The sequence below is a fragment of the Dendrobates tinctorius genome, unplaced genomic scaffold (genome assembly GCF_039654945.1).
Source record: "Dendrobates tinctorius isolate UK_male_01 unplaced genomic scaffold, ASM3965494v1 ptg000016l, whole genome shotgun sequence".
NCBI classification, from domain to species: domain Eukaryota; kingdom Metazoa; phylum Chordata; class Amphibia; order Anura; family Dendrobatidae; genus Dendrobates; species Dendrobates tinctorius.
The window spans coordinates 85,103,333-85,119,251 of NW_027361684.1; positions in this window are offsets into that span (position 1 = coordinate 85,103,333).

Consider the following 15,919-nt stretch of genomic DNA (forward strand, 5'->3'; position numbering starts at 1 on the left):
TTGCCCCGGTGGCCATTAGGGTCATTGCACTATGGTGGTTTCAGTTCTAGCTTTGCCTCCGGTGGCCGTTAGGGTCATTGCACTCTGGTTTCTTTAGTTTAGTACATGTGATTATAAAGCAGGTGTGATTGCTCTGGCTCTGCTATAAAAGAGTGTCAGGTGTCGCAATCACTGTTGGTGATAGTGGTCATTTCCAACCATCCTTGGTGGAGGAAGGAGCTAGAGAGAGTTCCTTGCAGCACAGTCAGAGTCCTGGTGTGGAAGGAGTCACAGAGGGGATTTCCTTGCAGCTCTGACAGAGCTTGGTGGCAGCTATTCAGGAGGAAAGCTGCATTCTGGTGGTGGACTCTTGCTGGGAGCAAGAGCAACAAAGCAAAGCTAAGTGGTGATTCCTTTTTGTATTTTTCCCTGGTGTGTATTAGTACAGCGGTGGGGCCATTGCCTGCACCACGCAGCTCCCTAGCAAGGGATAGGTGTAGGGTGTGCTAGGGTGCTAGGTTCTGGCTTGGTGACAGATGAGGAGCCTGAATAGGGAACGTTAGGAGTGTGAGGGACACTGACTCAGGGGAGTGCAGGAGGTCTCCACGTCCCCGTTCCCTATCGCATGGCCCATCGTTGTAACTGTTTCCCCTTTCCCTGTGTCTTGTTGTTTTAGTTACCGGCCTGTGGGTCGTGTCACACAGGACGGGTCCACGTGACATTATCACCAGCCATAACATTTTTCTCAGTTGAGCCATGGGCCAAGTGCAGACCGGTGAGCAGTTGCTGCTGACCCTCACTGAGGTTAGTGAGGAGCTGAATGATGCGTTTCAGCAGCACTTGCAGCAGAATTATGGGTCTGAGGCCTATCCTCTGCCTCAACTAAAGGGTCCATATATGGCTTTGGCGAGGATGTGCTGTGGAGTCCCTGCTGGGGAGCAGGACTTGCTTATACAGGCAGACGTACCCAGGCAGGTGGGTGGAGTCGGTGTCCCCATGGTGCTGCCTGGTGTTCCCCAAGGTGAAGGGGTATGTCCCTGTAGTGAGCAGTCTAATTATTTAGTCCTTGGCACTGACGCCGAAGTTTCTGTACTACCAGAGTAGCTGTGCCCCCCTGGTCGTGTGGAGGAAGAGGACCTGGGAGTGAATATTTCCTCCTCGCCCTCAGAAGGTACTATGTCAGCAGAGATGATGGTTGGCGAGGTACCTGAGGACATACCGGTGCTTGTTAACAGTGGAGCAGAAGTCAGTCTGGTGGATGCTCAGTTTGTCCAGACTCATGGTCTGAGTGGTGAGACGCCGGACAGGCCCATTAGTGTCCAGGCCATTGACTTTGTCCCACTGAGCCAGGGGGTGTTGGACCAGGTCGTGGAGGACTTTGTTCTGTGTGGTGGACATCATGATGGGTCCCAGTCATACAAAGTCTTGGAGTGAAATCCAGCACCTATCGTTGTGGGCCCCCCTTGGTCTAAAAAACACAACCCGGTTTTAGATTGGCGGACTGGGGAAGTAGTCAGCTGGGAGCAGTCGTTGTAACTGTTACCCCTTTCCCCGTGTCTTGTTGTTTTAGTTACCGGCCTGTGGGTCGTGTCACACAGGACAGTTACACTTGCCGTGTCTTGTCATCTTAGTTACTGGCCTGCGGGTCGTGTCACACAGGACGGGTCCACGTGACACCTATGGGCCAGTCCGAGCCTGACAGAATGTGTGATAGATGTTATAGTGCTGTGCAATAATATACTGTAGTGACCCTGTTGGTGTAACCCGCCATATTGTGCTTATATACACTTACTAGCTGAAGAGCCCGGCGTTGCCCGGGCATAGTACCTAACTGTGGGTCCCGCTGTCTTCCTTAACATCCCCGCTCTCCTCCCGCCGTCCCGTTCTATCCCTCCGCAGCCACGCTCTACATCCATGTCCCGGTGTCCCTCCACAGCCCTGCTCTCTTCTTCCACAGCCCTGCTCTCCCACTCTCTCCCTCCACAGCCCCGTTCTCTTCCTTCACAGCCCTGCTCTCCCCGTCCACAGCCCCGTTCTCTTACTTCACAGCCCTGCTCTCCCCATCCACAGCCCCGTTCTCTTCCTTCACAGCCCTGCTCTACCGCTCTCTCCGTCCACAGCCCCGTTCTCTTCCTTCACAGCCCTTCTCTCCCTGTCCACAGCCCTGTTCTCTTCCTTCGCAGTCCTGCTCTCCCGCTCTCTCCATCTACAGCCCCATTCTCTTCCTTCACAGCCTTGCTCTCCCGCTCTCTCCCTCTACAGCCCCGCTGTCTTTGTTCCTCCACAGCCCCCTCTCCATGCACCACACATGGTGACGCCGAGACCAGGAGAGAGAGGTGCGCAGATTGTTTGGCTGGAGTGGGCGGAGCTGAGTGGAGTGGGTGGAGCTAGAGCGGAGCTGCAGCGCATGTGTTTGGGCATCCTGTGGGGGCGTGGCCTAGCGTGGGTGGCCGGAGTGGGCAGTGCTTGCCGGAGTGGGCGGAGTTGCACCGCGTGTGATTGGGCTGCCTGCAGGGGGCGTGGCCTAGCGCTGTAGTAGGTCGCAGTCGAAGCCGGGGACGAAATTTAGGCCAGGAAGCTGCAAGGGAGATGGGGGATAGCGCAGTTGGTGACGGGGAGCACCGACTGAGCCGGGACAGGGCTAGGAGGGTGCCGGCACTATTTGGCCCCTGTCCTGAAGACTGTCTTCCTCATAGCACCGCTCTCCATGCACTGTCCTGCTGTATCTGTCCTCAGCCCTGCTCTCCAACCGCATCCCACTCTGCTGCTTCATGATTGGTTGGTGTCCCACTCTGCTGCTTCATGATTGGTTGGTGATACACACACACACATACACATTCAGATTTATATATAGAAATACATAGATTTTCCTTTTTGTGCTAGTTAGGTGGTGCTGGCTAATGTCCACCATCTCCTCACTGTCTGCGCTGTTACATCTAAGTAACCTGCTCATATGTGGAAGGAAACCGAAGCACCCAGAGGAAACCCCCAAAAACTCCAGGCAGATGTAGTCCTTGGTGGGACCCCAGTACTGCGCTGCCCATTCTCTGACTTATCACTCAGCACTGTCTGGCATGGTTATAATTGGAGATTTGGTGGTGCCATGACTTGGGTTGTATGACACAGTAATAACTGAAATATTAGATGCCGATACTGGCACTTTCTTTGCCCCTATAATATATACGTCTCAGAACACTATTATTTGGGCACCACATGCAGTGTTACTATGGTGGCGTTATATGGTCCCGGACTCTTCGGGACTGTCCCACATTAGTGGGCTACGCCAGGAGCAGCATTCTGTGTGGGGGGCTGCTGCAGTGACTGTGCCTCTTTCTTGGCTTGGTATTATGGGGGTCAGGCTTACATCCCTTTTCCCTACAGAATGTTAGAGGTTTTGCTTCTCTCCTGTGAGGGCTGCTACCAGAGAGTAATAGCTGTCTGGGGATGCCAGGACGCATAGGTCAACATATATATACACACACACACATCCATACATACACACACATCCATACATACACACACATCCATAAACACATACATACACACACACACACATCCATCCATACACACACACACCCATACATACACACACACACACACATACATACACACACACACATACATACACACATGCATACACACATCCATCCATACATACACACATACATACATACGCACACATCCATACAGACACCCTTTAGGGGCCCCCTAGAGCCTCTGGGCCCTGGTACACTGCACCGGTTGAACCGGCGGTATGTCCGCCCATGGATAGGTGTCTAATAGATGCTTCTCCATTAATAATTTGTGGGCTTGATGTCACATGACAATACAAAGGTGACATCAAACCCACAAATATGAACCTCACTTGCCACTGCTACAGGGCAATAGGGAAGAGCCAAGCAAAGCTCCTTTTCTAGGTAGCTGCGAGCTTCTGTTTTTAGGTTGGGTGGGCTTAATGGCCCCTTACCAGCCTGAGAATCCCAGCCCCCAGCTGTCTGCTTTAGCAAGGCTTGTCAAAAATGTGGGGGACCCCATGTTGCTTTTTTAAATTATTGAAATAATAATTAAAAAAACAGCGTGGGGACCCCTCTATTGTTGATAACCAGCCTTGCTAGCGCTGACAGCTAAGGATTGCAGCCCCCCAGCTGTGAGTTTTGCCTGGCTGGCTATCAAAAATACAGGGGAACCCATGCGGATGGGAGCAGTAGGCCCATCAGACAATGTCCGTGACCGTAGGGAAACATTACACCTCCAATCACACCTGCGGGCTCACGCTATAATTTGACAGTGTGGGAACCATGGCTATCTGACCGGCGGTAATGATTTACTGCCAATCAGAAGCATTGTTTTCATATGCATGTCGGCTCGGCAAACACTGGATGTTTGGGCTCATCATTCAAGTGAATTGGGTCCGGGTACTGTTCTGCTGCCTGAACACGAACTTTCAGGGGTCCACCTATCTCTAATCTTGTGTCTAGTGTGTGACTGCTTTATATGTGTCCTGCATTTAGTGCGTGACTGGTGTGTATGTGTCATGTATCTACTGAATGTATGTAGCACATGTCTAATTAATGCAATCTTTCTGTGCTTATAGAACATCATTGTTCTCGGCAGCACTTGTCGTGTTTACACAAAATTATCTTCTGCCGATCAGGATATTTTGGAATGGTAAAAATGATTGCACCCAACAAACGAGCATTTTGCTGGTTTGTCAAATTGTCAGGTGATTGGACAGGTATATAGTTGGAAAAAATTCCATGATTTTCAGTTTGACTAGGTGGAAGCTAAGGGAAGACTCTGCAGCTAGTACCTCTTAAGCATGGTGGGCTCCAAGAATAATTTTCTCTGGGGGGTCCAAACTACTCCAGGACGATGCTGACCACCAAGATGTATTCGTGCCCTCTAGCGGACTTAACTATGGGCCTGACAAGGTCAATGGCAATCAACTCAAATGGGTAATAGGTAACGGGTCTAGGGGACTGCGGAAGTGGGAAATGGGATTGAGTGCTGCTGCAAATAATTTTACAGATGTGCTTGTTTTCTGATGGTTGTTTGAATATTCTTCCTGTTTCTTTTATGATAATTACATTTTTGCAGTCTTACGTATTTTATAAATAACATAAGAATCAAAGAAATGAGCTGGAACACATTTATAGGTGCAATGTATAGGTGTACATTCACACTGTTGCCATTAACAAATGTATACTAGGATAAAAACAAAATGAGCAAACATCCTGCAGTAAGTAATTAAGTAAATAGTAATAATAGTATATGTAAATAATATAAGGTACTTAGTTAACACTATTTTGATCCAAAAGGTGTAAAAGCCTTCCTACCATAACAAAGTGTACCCAATCAAGATAGTCCTATCTCTAGTATTAAACTACTGTATGTGCCAGCAAGCCTCAACAGATGGGGCAGGACCCAGGCCTGAATGGTTTGCACTGGCCCGTGGAAAGCTATATAGATTAAACGCACAGCCCGAATAGGGGGAGCCACAGTCCTGTATGTACAAAGTACACAAAACTAAAGTAAAACCAAACAAATGAGCTGCAACATATGTTGGTATATGTGCAATGTGCAGGCGCACATACACACTATGCAAATTAAGAAATGCAACCTTGGATAAAAACTAAGTGAGCAAATACCCTGCAGTAAGGAAATAAGTAAATAGTAATTCTATATGTAAATATCATATGGTACTTAGTTAACATTATTTTGATAAAGAAAGCTTAAAAACCATCTCACCGTGACAAGGTGTGGCCAAATAGGTTAATCCTATCTCTAATATTAAACCTCTCTATTATTGTTATTATTATTATTTATTATTATAGCGCCATTTATTCCATGGCGCTTTACATGTGAGGAGGGGTAGGAAGTGGAAAGGGCTTGGATATGAGGTTTGAAAGAGAGATCAGTGTCAAGGATAACCCTGAGGCAGCGAGCTTGTGGGACTGGAGAGAGTGGGCAGCCATTTACTTTAATGGATAGGTCCGTTGGGGGGGGTCACGTGAGATGGGCGAAAGATGATTAATTCTGTTTTGTCCATATTAAGTTTTAGAAATCTAGCGGAGAAGAAGGATGAAATAGCAGACAGACATTGAGGGATTCTGTTTAGTAGGGAGGTGATATCTGGTCCAGAGATGTAGATCTGTGTGTCATCATCATAGAGATGATACTGAAAGCCATGAGATTCTATGAGCTGTCCGAGGCCGAAGGTGTAAACGGAGAAGAGCAGGGGCCCTAGGACTGAACCTTGCGGGACTCCGACAGATAGGGGGCGCGGTGAGGAGGTGGTGTGCGAATGGGAGACGCTGAATGTCCGGTCTGCTAGGTATGACGCAATCCAAGATAGGGCCAAGTCTGTGATACCAAGAGGTGAGAGGGTCTGTAGTAATTGGGAATGGTCCACTGTGTCAAAGGCAGAGGACAGGTCCAGGAGGAGGAGGACAGAGTAGTGTCGCTTGGCCTTGGCGGCTAGTAGGTCATTGGTGACCTTAGTTAGGGCAGTTTCAGTAGAGTGGTGTGGCCGGAAGCCGGATTGCAAGTGGTCAAGGAGGGAGCAAGAAGAGAGGTAGGAGGATAGTTCAAGATGGACGTGTTGTTCCAGTAGTTTTGAGGCATAGGGGAGAAGTGATATAGGGCGATAGCTAGATACAGAGGATGGGTCAAGAGAGGGCTTTTTGAGGATAGGTGTGATTGAGGCATGTTTAAAGCTTGAGGGCAAAACACCAGTTGTTAGTGATAGGTTGAAGAGATGGGTTAGGGTTGGGATGCAGACTGCGGTATTTGAAAGCAGACCTCAATAGACTGGGGCAAAGTACGACTCAAGCCTGATTGTAGATTATATCTTTGATAACATCTCCATGGACAGGAGTCTTCTTCTACTGTGTGAAGTTATCAGTTCCATTTTGCAGATATTTTTATTCTTACGTGAAGAATATTTGATAGTGTAATGAGAGAGAAAATTGCTTCACACTTGATAATGCTTGGTAGGAATTTATTAACAGTTCATTAAATCCTTTGTTTATGTATCTAGTAAAATGTAACTGTCTAATACATTCATATTGTTGCTCTTCTCAATCATATTTTAATATACACGTTTTGCAAATATTCCTATTGTTCCTTTTTTGGGCTAAGTATGCCAAAAACAGTGGACGTATTCACACGGCGTAATGCAACTCAGTATTTGCTATGTTGCACAAAACAGCTGCAATGCTTACCATATTGTGGACAGAACTTATCCAAATTGGGTTGAGTATCTTGGTGCTCATCAAGAAAGCTGAAAAGGGTCTTTTTTAGAAAACAAACAGTTCATTAAAAACTGTGCAGTATATATGTGCCCAAGAGAGTTTTATGAACTACATGGTTGGTATCACAATACATCCTGATTTAAGCAAGCGAGCCTAAACCACAAATAATAGACGGAATTCATAAACAGCTCAATTTTTCTAAAACTAAATAACAAATTCCATTTCAATTAATTTTAAACTTTACATAATGGAACTGCATGATCAGTAATTCCCTGATATACAATATTGTTCAAAACTTTACGGCAGAAGTGGAAAATATTCTGCAAAGTAAGAATGCTTTAAAAACTAGAAAAATATTAAAATTTGGGAGTCTTCAGTGGTTGACACCTTTTAATGGCTAAGTGAAAAGATGGTAATAAATAGCAAGCTTTCAAGACTACTCAGCTCTCTTCACCAGGCGTACTACAACACAAAGTTACATATTAATTTATACACAGCAGGACACAGGAATTCTGCAGTAAATAAGACAAGTGACGTGAAACAGAATGATCAATATCGAAGGGGAGAAACAGTTGTGGCCAGTGGCGTACCGCCAATTGTGGCAGACACACGACCGCTATGGGGCACAGGACTCAGGGGGTCCAGGTGCCAATGCTGGCACCGGGCACCGCCCTTTCTGGCATCACATAATCACATATCAATTATATCCGCATCCTGAATGCTGACACTGTTCAGAGGAATGATGAAAGAAGGCTCCCTCCTCCATAATTCTTTCTGTGCATTTGAGATGTGACGTCTCTGTTTAGCGGGCATGATGACATTATACTATATGTAAGACTATGTGGGGTGCATTAAAGTATATGGAGGACTATAGAGTGCATTATACTATATGGATAACTATGTGGGTTGCATTATACTATATTGATCACAATGGGGACTGCATTAAACTAAATGGAAAATTATGTGGAGTGCATTATTCTATATGGAGGACCATGGGGGTGCATTATACTATATGGAAGACTGTGGGGAATGCATTAAACTATATGAAATATTATGTGGAGTGCATCCTACTATATGGAGGACTATGGATCATTTATTATACTATATAGAAGGCAATGTGAGGCCCATCATACTGTATGGAGGAATAGGAGGATGCATTAAACTGTATGGAAGACTATGTGGGATGCATTAAACTATACAGAGGACTATGTGGAGTGCATTATACTGTATGGATGACTATGTGGGGTTAATTATACTACATGGAAAGCAATGTGGGGCACATTATAATGTATAGAGGGATATGTGGGGCCCATTATACTATATGAGCTATGTGGGGGCCATTTTATTATTTGGAGGGCTATGTGGGGACCATTATACTATTTGGAGGATGTGTGGCGCTATTATTATATTTGGATGGCTATGTGGGAGTCTTTTTACTTTATGGAGGGCTATGTGGCTGCCATTATACTATACACAAGCAATTATACAGTGGAAGGCTTCTGTGTGGTACATCATACTGTGTGGAGGGCTGTGTGCGAGCCATTATACTGTTTGGAGAGCTAGTGGGGGCCATTATACAGTGTGGAAAGGTGTGGTAGCCATGATACTGCATGTAGGCCCATTATACTGCTTGGTGGGCTGTATGGGATAACAGTTGGGGCTCATACTGTGTTGGAGTCAATAAACTTTGCTAGAACAGTTGAGGGTGATACAGTATGGTCATGATACTGTGCTTGAGGAGGGTAAGGTGGAGGAATTCATTGTGGGGGAAACATACAGTGTTTGTGGGTCACTTTATTTGGCATTATACTTTATGGGTGTAATGAAAGGTGAATCTTGGGGCATCAATAGGAGGAAAATTTCTTTGCAAGGGCTGCAAAGTTGTGAGATATGCTCTTCAGTGACCCTGCCAAATATGTATTTATTTATTTTGGGGGAGGGGGTAACTAGAAGTTCTTCAATGGGTTCCATGATTTATATGAATGCCCATGGTAGAGGCAGTAAATAATGGAGTAGTTCATAGATAAGGAGTGTAAAAGTATTATTGTCCCTTGATTGAGGTCTGGTCCAGGGTTGTGATGCCCTCAAATGATCTGAGGATCCATATAAACTAGAAGTGTTAGGCTATGTGCACACGCTGCGGTTTTTTTTTTTACAACCCTATTTTTACTAGATTTAGTCTAGATTCTGTCTGTGGTTCTCTTTTAAAGGCAATTTCGTATGTGGGGACTTTGGTGGTGGTCCTGGACCCTTTGGTGTTTTATTGGAGAACCAGTCTCCAGCAGCACATGGGATTTTTATCTCAGTTCTGCTATATCAAAAATCCCCAATTGTGAAACTTCAATACTCATACATATGTTTTTAATTGGGGTCTTCTGATAACAGCAATTGACAGGAGTATCAGTATTTATTATTTGCAGTATTAGACTTTGGTATATGCACTTATTTTTTCAGAATATTGGGGTGGGTGCTGTCTTTGTCCGCATATCATAGCGGTCTTTAAGATTACACCTCATTGACCGTTTAATTATATAGCAAAAACCCGCAATGGTTGACTGTTTAACATTATCATAATATTGATGGGAAGATTGTATGTTATCGATTACTTCGGCAATCAGCAGGGATTTTTGCTACTTTATAACCTTTTCTGAGACATGCGCAGTTAGTCACATACTGACGCTTTACTCCAGTTTTGTATACCCACTGATCCTCTTGGTAATCAGCAGGGATCTCTGCTATTCCTTTCTGAGACATGCGCAGTTAGTTACATACTAGAGCATCACTCCTGCCTCTATAGGTTTATCGTCGGTTGCCCAGACAACTCTCTGGAGCTTCCGCTTTGACTGGTTCTTCCTGTCGCCTTCTCTCAGCGTCACACTAGGAGCCTGACACGGAGGCTGAACCGCACGCTAAGATATTATCAAGACGCCACATGCAAATAGCTCATTGATTGCTCCTGGGCCGCCACATGTAAATAGTTCATTGATTTCTCCTGGGCCGCCAACACAGGTGTTGACGATCGAGGTAACAATAAGTAAGTGCACTTGCTACTATTTAAACTTTGGCTGTGTTACTGGATATCACCTTCCCCTGATGAAGCTGCAAGGCGTAGCGATACGCGGAGGGACAGGCAGTACAGTTCCATATCTTTTGGTGAGTATGGCTATCTCTGCATCATGCGATTTATATAGGATCTTATAGAGCCACACTATTAGGCCTCTTTCACACATCAGGTTTTCGCCGTCAGGCGCGATCCGGCGCTTTTGACAGAAACCGGATCCGGCGAAATGCAATGCCGGATCCGGTTTCCCCCCAATTGACTTGCATTTGCGCCGGATCGCGCCGGATGGCCATGCGTTTCATCCGGTTTTCGCCGGATCCGGCAATGTGTCGCGATCCGGCGTCTGGAAAAAACGGCTACTGTAACGTTTTTTTGTCTCCGGCGAAAAAGCCGGACACGCCGGATCCGGCGCGTCCGGCTTTTTCACACAATGAAAGCCTATGAGCGCCGCAATGCGCCGGATCCGGTTTTTTGGTCTGAGCATGCTCAGTAGCTCTGCCCACAGGAGATATATAAAAGCAAGACAATGGGACCCTCAGCCACACCCAACATGCCACCCAAGCCAAGAACCAGGAGCAGGAGAAGGCAGCAGACATCTGCAGCAGCAGCACCATCAGCACCACCACAAATGGAGCAGCAAATGGAACATGCTGAGGAGGGGAGTCCAGCAGCAGATGAGAGACGGTAATTATCAAATCCCCCATTCCTCCAAACTAGGGCCATGGAATATCAAGATATTCATTGGCCCTTTGTTTCTCTTTATTCAACAGCCGCCAAAGAGATGCAGCAGCAGCAGCAGCAGCAGAAATGGCATCACTGGCAGCAGCAACAGCAGCAGCAATACCCACAGCCATGGAGTCTGGCCATCAACAGGACAGCACATCTTCTTCTGGGAGCCCTCCCTCGCATCGTCAGCGTTTGACGGTAAGTTTTTATTTCCAAAATCCATCATCTCTGTAATATATGTCTATTCATTGCCTTTTATTTCAAAACAGGAATCACAAGATGAAGAGGAGCTCCCAGAAGAAGAAGGAAGGGGTGGACAGACACCTGGAGTGGGCTCACAATTGGTAAGTTTTTTGCATCAAACGCAGAAACACAACATCACACTACACACAACACATAGAAAACAACGTTCTGCAGACCACACACAGCAAACAAATGCCTACATCCAAAGACATAACATTTTTTGTTTTTTTCTCTAGTCTTCCCAATCTGGTGCTCGGCCAAGAGGTCCTCACAGTGCCTCCCAGGGTCGTCGGCGACAGCAACGCGGCGGTCACCAGCGTGTAAGTATAAATATTTTTGCTTTGTTTTTTTTGCACTTTTTATTTCATTTCTTTTGTGGAGGCTAATTATGTTATTTTTGTCTTTTTCTTTAACAGCCTTCACAGCGTGCTCCCGACTCTGACGGTGAGGATGGAGGGATTGATGTGGACCGCCTCATCGATCTCGTCAGAGAAAGGGAGCCGCTCTGGAATATGGCTGACCGCCGCCACGCTGACCTGATCGTTACCCGACGACTCTGGGAGGAAATCTGTTCGCTCCTTGTGGGCCGCTGGGAGGACCTCGATGTTCGGGCCCAGATTAAAAAGCGTAAGTATATACAGTACCGGTTGCTTGATGTAAACCAGTGTTTCCCGAACTCCAGTCCTCGTGGTCCCCACGGATCATGTGTTCAGGATTTCTATTTACTATGGAAATCCTGAAAACATGACCCCTGGGGACCATGAGGACTGGAGTTTGTGAAACACTGATGTTGTATACTAACCACTCCTTTCTCGTTTCAGGGAACAGAATTGTGAATCGGTGGCGGTCTGTGAGGGATCGTTTCAATAAGGAGTTCAATAAAGAGATGCGGGCCCCAAGTGGATCTGGAGGACGCAGGAGCAAGTACAAGTACGCACAAGCCCTGTCGTTCCTCCGGGAAACAATGCTCACCAGAAGGTAAATATTACACACCACATGTGAAAAAAAATGTTAGATGTAACTTTTTTTTTTCAGCCAGGGCCATACCATGTCAGTATTTTAATTGTTTTTTTTTCTCTTTATTCCACAGCACGGTGAGCAGCACTCGGGAGCCTGCACGATTGGACCCTTCTGAGGCGATCCCTGAGGAGACCGGCACCGAGGGACACTTCGACCGCCCCGGTACATCTGCACCTTCCCAGCCTTCCCACACATTCGACCCATCTGTCCCATCCACCAGCACAGGAGCATCGTGGCCGCCTACATTACATGAAGCTGCTGGTGAGGAGATCGCTTTCCCTTTACCCCACCCTTCTGCCCCTGCCACCTCTAGTACACCTGCGGGTACTGGGCGGCAGTGGCAGAGGGGTCAGGAAAAGAGTTATGCGCAAGAGTTCTTGCATCTGAATGCATCTTTCCAGAACTGTCTAAAAGTCTTGTCAGAGCAAATCTCCGCAGGCTTTCAGCAGATCAACTCCAGCATTCTGGAGGTGAAGACACTTCTGCAAACCATGCATTCAGAAGCAAGATCTTCGCCAAACCACACCTTTTTCAGGTCTGTTGTGGAGCGCATGGCAACACTATCTCCTACCCAGCAGATGCATGTAATGCATTCGTGCCACGGTGCTCTACAGCAGGTTACCTCCCAACCTCCACCTCCCACCACTGTAGTTCCTCCACCTGCACCCCCTCCAGCCACTTTCCATCCTCCCCCTCCTATTACGTCTGCACCCCCTCCAGCCACTTTCCATCCTCCCCCTCCTATTACATCTGCACCCCCTCCAGCCACTTTCCATCCTCCCCCTCCTATTACATACCAGCAACCTCACCAGTACCAGCAACCTCCCCAGTACCAGACATCTCCCCACTTCCAGCAACCTGCCCCGTACCAAACTCCTTCCCCGTACCAAACTCCTTCCCCGTACCAAACTCCTTCCCCATACAACTTTCCATCAACATCATCTGCTCCTACAGTCCCTGCCCAACCCTCCACTCCACCGCCCACCACCTCTTCTGCCTCCAACATGTCCACCCATTCTGTAGCTTTTTCCACACCTTCACCTCTAACTGTTCCTTCCCCACCACGATCCCAGTCCTCTCTCCACACACCCAGTGTCGAAGTGTCCCGCAGCCCCTCCAGCAGTATTTCCACCCCACACTACACAGATTTGTAATTTTTTTTTTTTTAATAAAAATGCCCATTGGGTTTAAAACCTTTATTAAAAAAGTTTTTTGCACTTTAAAAACATTTTACAAAAAAAAAAAAATTTTAAATAAAAGTTAAATTATCGTTTCACAATGGTTGTCTGTCTTTTCTTTCTGCGGCGAACTATGTTTAAAAAAAAGGTTAAATACAGGGTATTTCAAAGGTAAAAAGGTATTCAAAACCAGGTATATAACTGTGGGTAAATTTTAGCTTTTTGCCACAGTTGTGTTCCTGGTTGTGTTTGAAGCAAAGTATTTCACCTAAAAAGTTGTGTTTATTGTTGGTGATTTCCTAACAATGTACACAACTTTTGTTAAAAGGTGAAATACTTTGCATAAAACACAACCAGGTACACACCTGTGGCCTAAAGCTAAAAATAGTAGACCATGACAAGATAGCCAACTTTGGTTGGCAAAGGTATATACTGTTGGTCCAGAAGGTACACAAGTTTGGTTAGGGCACAAATCTTTCACACTCTGTCATCCTGCCAGTGTACTCTGCCTTGAGGGTCAATTTTAAAAACCGGATCCGGCGTAATCCGTCGAAAAACGGATAGAAAAACGGATGAACCGGATGAGACGGATCCGGTTTTGTCTGTCAAGAACAAGACGGATCCGGCAGAAAACCGGATCCGGCACATCAGGTTTTACAAAACATTTGCTGGATCCGGCATTCCGGCACGACGCCGGATCGCGCCTGACGCCGAAAACCTGATGTGTGAAAGTAGCCTTAATAGCTCACTATCCTGATATTGCCTGCTATGTTTTTTCAACATGGGTGAAATATTCTAACATATGTTGACATACACATTTCTTTGTTATTATAGGGACATATCTGTATCAGTAGGGGCTAACATATATTGAAAGGATGGTCACTGCTTTGTAACCTATATATTTTTGTAACTTCTTCTGGTACTTATGTAGATAATTCTGATTGTCAACATATGTTTTCTACATATAATACACAGTCTACCACTGTTTTTAGTGTTTTAGATGTTTTTAATGTGTGCACAATTTTTGTTACAATAAAGCTTTTTTCACTTTATCCTTAATTGGTGTGTGCACCCTGGTGTGCCGTCTTTTCTCTTTTCTTCACACATCTTGTATTTGGCACACAGGCAGCACCCTTTATATTGGCTATTGCATACGCATGGTGGTGCCCGCCCTTTCCTTCTTTACACAGGCTGCGGTTTTTGCTGCGGTTCTGCTGCGGTTTTGGCCGCAGCAGAACTGCAGCAGTTCTGCAGACAGTGTACAGTAGCATGTTATGCTATGGGATTAACATTCTGCTGTGCACACGCTGCGGATTTTTAACTGCGGAAAAGCTGCGGTTTTAAATCAGCAGAAACAATTGACATGTCAATTATTTCTGTGGATTCTGTTGCGGTTTGCCACCTATTCCATTGTCCAGGTGGCAAACCGCAGGGCCAAACCGCTGGCCAAACCGCAGGTATTTTACCTGCGGTTTTACCTGCGGTTCTGCAGATAAAAACCCGCAGGTGAATCTGCAGTGTGTGCACATAGCCTAAGTAGTTTATCAATTAACAAACTGAAAATTTAATGAACAAAAGATAAATCTAAGTAAAATCAATATTCGCCTTCAAAACAGCAACAAAGCATCAATTTTGCTTGGTACGCTTACACGCAGTTTAAGGAAATTGACAGGGAGCATGTAAGCTTGCGCAAATCCTTCTGTCTCTTTATGTAATCACTAACAGATTCAAAGATGTTGAGATCAGGGCTCTGTGGGGTCATACCATCACTTCCAGGCAAGGATTTCTTTGCTTTCTTTACACTGAAGATAGCTCAGAATGATGACATTTGCCGTATGCTTTGGGTCGTTGTTCCGCTGCAGAATAAATTTTGAGTCAGACGCCTCCCTTATGTTATTGCAAGATGGCTACATATCTGCTTGTATTTCTCAGAATGGAAGGCACCATTAATCCTGACTAAATCCCGATCTCCATTTGCTGAAATGCAGCCACAAACTTGCAAGGAACCTCCTCTTTGCTCAACTGTTGCCTGCAGACAATCATTACTGTACCACTTTCCAGCTCTTCAGTAAACAAACTGCCTTTTGTTACAGCCAAATATTAAATGTTTTTGCACTCCAGTACCAGTAAGGCCGTACTGGGCCACAGGCCTTAAAGGGAGGGTGACTTGACAGGGTGGAGAGGGAATATAGTGAGCTGGGAATGGGTTATTAGTGGGTGTTTTGCCAAGTATTTAAAGGGGTCGGATACGGTTTTAAAGAAGGCGAATGATTTTATTATAATAATTAAATGATTACAGAAAATAGGAAATAGTTTGATATTGCGTACACTTTTGCGTAATATAAATCACAAAGGTAAAGTACTTACATTGCACAATACACAGGAAAAACTTCACCAGGAGTAGCACATCATGTGTCCAGGAACATCAGCTATAAGAAGCAGAACAGCAAAGACAGAGA